This window comes from Phalangium opilio, unplaced genomic scaffold, assembly GCF_054372755.1.
Source record: "Phalangium opilio isolate 3A_F unplaced genomic scaffold, DU_Popi_V2 ptg001421l_1, whole genome shotgun sequence".
NCBI lineage: Eukaryota > Metazoa > Arthropoda > Arachnida > Opiliones > Phalangiidae > Phalangium > Phalangium opilio.
In genome coordinates this window covers 852,273-860,295 of record NW_028324258.1, presented here as the reverse complement: position 1 = coordinate 860,295, position 8,023 = coordinate 852,273, and the positions used below count along the sequence as shown (strand labels likewise).

At 47.8% G+C, this 8,023-nt stretch overlaps 1 non-coding gene across 1 annotated transcript; it reads right to left on the bottom strand.

Moving 5' to 3' along the window:
• Window positions 1-2,358: 2,358 nt before the first annotated feature.
• Window positions 2,359-2,431, bottom strand: TRNAY-GUA (transfer RNA tyrosine (anticodon GUA)). The gene has a single exon. It is a non-coding gene; the product is annotated as a tRNA-Tyr (tRNA).
• Window positions 2,432-8,023: the final 5,592 nt, after the last annotated feature.

Below are 8,023 nucleotides of genomic sequence, written 5' to 3'. Positions count from 1 at the left end.
CATCTGAGACCCCACAACACCTCTCCCGGGTGGGCTCGAACCTTCAACCTTTCGATTAACAGCTGTACGCGCTAATCATTGCGCCACGGAAGCCCAAAAATTAAATGTTCGTCAGGTATTGTGGAAAAAATCTGACATTTTACGTTACATCTGAGACCTCACAACACCGCTCCCGAGTGGGCTCGAACCACCAACCTATTGGTTAACAGCCGAACGCGCTAACCATTGCGCCACGGAAGCCCAAAAATTAAATGGTCGTCAGGTGTTGTGACTTAGCCCCGTAGCAAACTGTATAAGTAATGAAAAGTAAAAAATAAACATTTTGAATTTGAATTTGAATTTGAAGTTTTGACTTTTTACGCTACATCTGAGACCCCAAAACACCTCTCGATGGTGGGCTCGAACCACCAACCTTTCGATTAACAGCTGAACGCACTAACCATTGCGCCACGGAAGCCCAAAAATTCAATGTTCGTCAGGTATTGTGGAAAAACTCTGACATTTTATGTTACATCTGAGACGTCACAACACCGATCCCGGGAGGGCTCAAACCACCAGTCTTTTGAATAGCAGCTGAACGCGCTAACCATTGCGCCACGGAAGCCCACAAATTAAATGGTCGTCAGGTATTGTGGAAAAACCTTGACTTTTTACGTCACATCTGAGACGTCACAACACCGCTCCCGGATGGGCTCGAACCACCAACCTATTGGTTAACAGCCGAACGCGCTAACCATTGAGCCACGGAAGCTCAGAAATTAAATGGTTGTCACGTATTGTGGAAAAGTTTTGACTTTTTACGCTACATCTGAGACCCCACAATACCTCTCCCGGGTGGGCTCGAACCTTCAACCTTTCGATTAACAGCTGAACGCGCTAATCTTTGCGCCACGGAAGCCCAAAAATTAAATGTTCGTCAGGTATTGTGGAAAAACTCTGACATTTTACGTTACACCTGAGACGTCACAACACCGCTCCCGGATGGGCTCGAACCACCAACCTATTGGTTAACAGCCGAACGCGCTAACCATTGAGCCACGAAACTCAGAAATTAAATGGTTGTTGGGTATTGTGGATAAGTAATGACTTATTACGTTACATCTGAGACCCTACAACACCTCTCCCGGTTTGGCTCGAACCACCAACCTTTTGGTTAACAGCCGAACGCGCTAACCATTGCGTCACGGAAGCCCAAAAATTAAATGGTCGTCAGGTGTTGTGACTTAGCCCCGTAGCAAACTGTATATGTAATGAAAAGTAAAAAATAAACATTTTGAATTTGAATTTGAAGTTTTGACTTTTTACGCTACATCTGAGACCCCAAAACACCTCTCGATGGTGGGCTCGAACCACCAACCTTTCGATTAACAGCTGAACGCACTAACCATTGCGCCACGGAAGCCCAAAAATTCAATGTTCGACAGGTATTGTGGAAAAACTCTGACATTTTATGTTACATCTGAGACGTCACAACACCGATCCCGGGAGGGCTCAAACCACCAGTCTTTTGAATAGCAGCTGAACGCGCTAACCATTGCGCCACGGAAGCCCAAAAATTAAATTGTCGTCAGGTATTGTGGAAAAACCTTGACTTTTTACGTCACATCTGAGACGTCACAACACCGCTCCCGGATGGGCTCGAACCACCAACCTATTGGTTAACAGCCGAACGCGCTAACCATTGAGCCACGAAACTCAGAAATTAAATGGTTGTCAGGTATTGTGGATAAGTAATGACTTATTACGTTACATCTGAGACCCTACAACACCTCTCCCGGTTTGGCTCGAACCACCAACCTTTTGGTTAACAGCCGAACGCGCTAACCATTGCGCCAAGGAAGCCCAAAAATTAAATGTTCGTCAGGTATTGTGGAAAAACCTTGACTTTTTACGTCACATCTGAAACCTCACAACACCGCTCCCGGATGGGCTCGAACCACCAACCTATTGGTTAACAGCCTAACGCGCTAACCATTGCGCCACGGAAGCCCAAAAATTAAATGGTCGTCAGGTGTTGTGGAAAAAACCTTGACTTTTTACGTCACATCTGAGACGTCACAACACCGCTCCCGGATGGGCTCGAACCACCAACCTATTGGTTAACAGCCGAACGCGCTAACCATTGAGCCACGGAAGCCCAAAAGTTAAATGCTCGTCAGGTATTGTGTAAAAACCTTGACTTTTTACGTCACATCTGAGACCTCACAACACCGCTCCCGGATGGGCTCGAACCACCAACCTATTGGTTAACAGCCGAATTCGCTAACCATTGAGCCACGGAAGCTCAGATTTTAAATGGTTGTCACGTATTGTGGAAAAGTTTTGACTTTTTACGCTACATCTGAGACCCCACAACACCTCTCCCGGGTGGGCTTGAACCACCAACCTTCCGATTTACAGCTGAACGCGCTAACCATTGCGCCACGGAAGCCCAAAAGTTCAATGTTCGTCAGGTATTGTGGAAAAACTCTGACATTTTATGTTACATCTGAGGCGTCACAACACCGCTCCCGGATGGGCTCGAACCACCAACCTATTGGTTAACAGCCGAACGCGCTAACCATTGAGCCACGGAAGCTCATAAATTAAATGGTTGTCACGTATTGTGGAAAAGTTTTGACATTTTACGCCACATCTGAGTCCCCACAACACCTCTCCCGGGTGGGCACGAACCTTCAACCTTTCGATTAACAGCTGATCGCGCTAATCATTGCGCCACGGAAGCCCAAAAATTAAATGGTCGTCAGGTATTGTGGAAAAACCTTGACTTTTTACGTCACATCTGAGACCTCACAACACCGCTCCCGGATGGGCTCGAACCACCAACCTATTGGTTAACAGCCGAACGCGCTAACCATTGAGCCACGGAAGCTCAGAAATTAAATGGTTGACAGGTATTGTGGATAAGTTATGACTTATTACGTTACATCTGAGACCCTACAACACCTCTCCCGGTTGGGCACGAACCACCAACCTTTCGGTTAACAGCCGAACGCGCTAACCATTGCGCCACGGAAGCCCAAAAATTAAATGGTCGTCAGGTATTGTGGAAAAAACTTGACTTTTTACGTCACATCTGAGACGTCACAACACCGCTCCCGGATGGGCTCGAACCACCAACCTATTGGTTAACAGCCGAACGCGCTAACCATTGAGCCACGGAAGCTCAGAAATTAAATGGGTCTCACGTATTGTGGAAAAGTTTTGACTTTTTACGCTACATCTGAGACCCCACAACACCTCTCCCGGGTGGGCTCGAACCTTCAACCTTTCGATTAACAGCTGATCGCGCTAATCATTGCGCCACGGAAGCCCAAAAATTAAATGGTCGTCACGTATTGTGGAAAAACTTTGGCTTTCTACGTTACGTTTGAGATCCCACAACGCCGCTCCCGGGTGGGCTCGAACCACTAACCTATTGGTTAACAGCTGAAGGCGCTAACCATTGCGCCACGGAAGCCCAAAAATTAAATGCTCGTCAGGTATTGTGTAAAAACCTTGACTTTTTACGTCACATCTGAGACCTCACAACACCGCTCCCGGTTGGGCTCGAACCACCAACCTTTCGGTTAACAGCCGAACGCGCTAACCATTGCGCCACGGAAGCCCAAAACTTCAATGCTCGTCAGGTATTGTGTAAAAACCTTGACTTTTACGTCACATCTGAGACCTCACAACACCGCTCCCGGATGGGCTCGAACCACAACCTATTGGTTAACAGCCGAACGCGCTAACCATTGAGCCACGGAAGCTCAGAAATTAAATGGTTGTCACGTATTGTGGAAAAGTTTTGACTTTTTACGCTACATCTGAGACCCCACAACACCTCTCCCGGGTGGGCTCGAACCTTCAACCTTTCGATTAACAGCTGAACGCGCTAATCATTGCGCCACGGAAGCCCAAAAATTAAATGTTCGTCAGGTATTGTGGAAAAACTCTGACATTTTACGTTACATCTGAGACCTCACAACACCGTTCCCGGATGGGCCCGAACCACCAACCTATTGGTTAACAGCCGAACGCGCTAACCATTGAGCCACGGAAGCTCAGAAATTAAATGGTCGTCACGTATTGTGGAAAAACTTTGGCTTTCTACGTTACGTTTGAGATCCCACAACGCCGCTCCCGGGTGGGCTCGAACCACTAACCTATTGGTTAACAGCTGAAGGCGCTAACCATTGCGCCACGGAAGCCCAAAAATTAAATGCTCGTCAGGTATTGTGTAAAAACCTTGACTTTTTACGTCACATCTGAGACCTCACAACACCGCTCCCGGTTGGGCTCGAACCACCAACCTTTCGGTTAACAGCCGAACGCGCTAACCATTGCGCCACGGAAGCCCAAAACTTCAATGCTCGTCAGGTATTGTGTAAAAACCTTGACTTTTTACGTCACATCTGAGACCTCACAACACCGCTCCCGGATGGGCTCGAACCACAACCTATTGGTTAACAGCCGAACGCGCTAGCCATTGAGCCACGGAAGCTCAGAAATTAAATGGTTGTCACGTATTGTGGAAAAGTTTTGACTTTTTACGCTACATCTGAGACCCCACAACACCTCTCCCGGGTGGGCTCGAACCTTCAACCTTTCGATTAACAGCTGAACACGCTAATCATTGCGCCACGGAAGCCCAAAAATTAAATGTTCGTCAGGTATTGTGGAAAAACTCTGACATTTTACGTTACATCTGAGACCTCACAACACCGTTCCCGGATGGGCCCGAACCACCAACCTATTGGTTAACAGCCGAACGCGCTAACCATTGAGCCACGGAAGCTCAGAAATTAAATGGTTGTCACGTATTGTGGAAAAGTTTTGACTTTTTACGCTACATCTGAGACCCCACAACACCTCTCCCGGGTGGGCTCGAACCTTCAACCTTTCGATTAACAGCTGATCGCGCTAATCATTGCGCCACGGAAGCCCAAAAATTAAATGGTCGTCAGGTATTGTGGAAAAACTTTGGCTTTCTACGTTACGTTTGAGATCCCACAACGCAGCTCCCGGGTGGGCTCGAACCACTAACCTATTGGTTAACAGCTGAAGGCGCTAACCATTGCGCCACGGAAGCCCAAAAATTAAATGCTCGTCAGGTATTGTGTAAAAACCTTGACTTTTTACGTCACATCTGAGACCTCACAACACCGCTCCCGGTTGGGCTCGAACCACCAACCTTTCGGTTAACAGCCGAACGCGCTAACCATTGCGCCACGGAAGCCCAAAACTTCAATGCTCGTCAGGTATTGTGTAAAAACCTTGACTTTTTACGTCACATCTGAGACCTCACAACACCGCTCCCGGATGGTCTCGAACCACCAACCTATTGGTTAACAGCCGAACGCGCTAACCATTGAGCCACGGAAGCTCAGAAATTAAATGGTTCTCACGTATTGTGGAAAAGTTTTGACTTTTTACGCTACATCTGAGACCCCACAACACCTCTCCCGGGTGGGCTCGAACCACCACCCTTTCGGTTAACAGCTGAACGCGCTGACCATTGCGCCACGGAAGCCCAAAAATTAAATGGTCGTCCGGTATTGTGGAAAGATTTTGGCTTTCAACGTTACATTTGAGATCCCAAAACACCGCTCCCGGGTGGGCTCGAACCACCAACCTATTGGTTAACAGCCGAATTCGCTAACCATTGAGCCACGGAAGCTCAGAATTTAAATGGTTGTCACGTATTGTGGAAAAGTTTTGACTTTTTACGCTACATCTGAGACCCCACAACACCTCTCCCGGGTGAGCTCGAACCACCAACCTTTCGATTTACAGCTGAACGCGCTAACCATTGCGCCACGGAAGCCCAAAAGTTCAATGTTCGTCAGGTATTGTGGAAAAACTCTGACATTTTACGTTACATCTGAGACCTCACAACACCGTTCCCGGATGGGCTCGAACCACCAACCTATTGGTTAACAGCCGAACGCGCTAACCATTGAGCCACGGAAGCTCATAAATTAAATGGTTGTCACGTATTGTGGAAAAGTTTTGACATTTTACGCCACATCTGAGTCCCCACAACACCTCTCCCGGGTGGGCTCGAACCTTCAACCTTTCGATTAACAGCTGATCGCGCTAATCATTGCGCCACGGAAGCCCAAAAATTAAATGGTCGTCAGGTATTGTGGAAAAACCTTGACTTTTTACGTCACATCTGAGACCTCACAACACCGCTCCCGGATGGGCTCGAACCACCAACATATTGGTTAACAGCCGAACGCGCTAACCATTGAGCCACGGAAGCTCAGAAATTAAATGGTTGACAGGTATTGTGGATAAGTTATGACTTATTACGTTACATCTGAGACCCTACAACACCTCTCCCGGTTGGGCACGAACCACCAACCTTTCGGTTAACAGCCGAACGCGCTAACCATTGCGCCACGGAAGCCCAAAACTTAAATGCTCGTCAGGTATTGTGTAAAAACCTTGACTTTTTACGTCACATCTGAGACCTCACAACACCGCTCCCGGATGGGCTCGAACCACCAACCTATTGCTTAACAGCCGAACGCGCTAACCATTGAGCCACGGAAGCTCAGAAATTAAATGGTTCTCACGTATTGTGGAAAGGTTTTGACTTTTTACGCTACATCTGAGACCCCACAACACCTCTCCCGGGTGGGCTCGAACCTTCAACCTTTCGATTAACAGCTGATCGCGCTAATCATTGCGCCACGGAAGCCCAAAAATTAAATGGTCGTCAGGTATTGTGGAGAAACTTTGGCTTTCTACGTTACGTTTGAGATCCCACAACGCCGCTCCCGGGTGGGCTCGAACCACTAACCTATTGGTTAACAGCTGAAGGCGCTAACCATTGCGCCACGGAAGCCCAAAAATTAAATGCTCGTCAGGTATTGTGTAAAAACCTTGACTTTTTACGTCACATCTGAGACCTCACAACACCGCTCCCGGATGGGCTCGAACCACCAACCTATTGGTTAACAGCCGAACGCGCTAACCATTGAGCCACGGAAGCTCAGAAATTAAATGGTTTTCACGTATTGTGGAAAAGTTTTGACTTTTTACGCTACATCTGAGACCCCACAACACCTCTCCCGGGTGGGCTCGAACCTTCAACCTTTCGATTAACAGCTGAACGCGCTAATCATTGCGCCACGGAAGCCCAAAAATTAAATGTTCGTCAGGTATTGTGGAAAAACTCTGACATTTTACGTTACATCTGAGACCTCACAACACCGTTCCCGGATGGGCTCGAACCACCAACCTATTGGTTAACAGCTGAACGCGCTAACCATTGCGCCACGGAAGGCCAAAAATTAAATGCTCGTCAGGTATTGTGTAAAAACCTTGACTTTTTACGTCACATCTGAGACCTCACAACACCGCTCCCGGATGGGCTCGAACCACCAACCTATTGCTTAACAGCCGAACGCGCTAACCATTGAGCCACGGAAGCTCAGAAATTAAATGGTTCTCACGTATTGTGGAAAAGTTTTGACTTTTTACGCTACATCTGAGACCCCACAACACCTCTCCCGGGTGGGCTCGAACCTTCAACCTTTCGATTAACAGCTGATCGCGCTAATCATTGCGCCACGGAAGCCCAAAAATTAAATGGTCGTCAGGTATTGTGGAGAAACTTTGGCTTTCTACGTTACGTTTGAGATCCCACAACGCCGCTCCCGGGTGGGCTCGAACCACTAACCTATTGGTTAACAGCTGAAGGCGCTAACCATTGCGCCACGGAAGCCCAAAAATTAAATGCTCGTCAGGTATTGTGTAAAAACCTTGACTTTTTACGTCACATCTGAGACCTCACAACACCGCTCCCGGTTGGGCTCGAACCACCAACCTTTCGGTTAACAGCCGAACGCGCTAACCATTGCGCCACGGAAGCCCAAAACTTAAATGCTCGTCAGGTATTGTGTAAAAACCTTGACTTTTTACGTCACATCTGAGACCTCACAACACCGCTCCCGGATGGGCTCGAACCACCAACCTATTGGTTAACAGCCGAACGCGCTAACCATTGAGCCACGGAAGGTCAGAAATT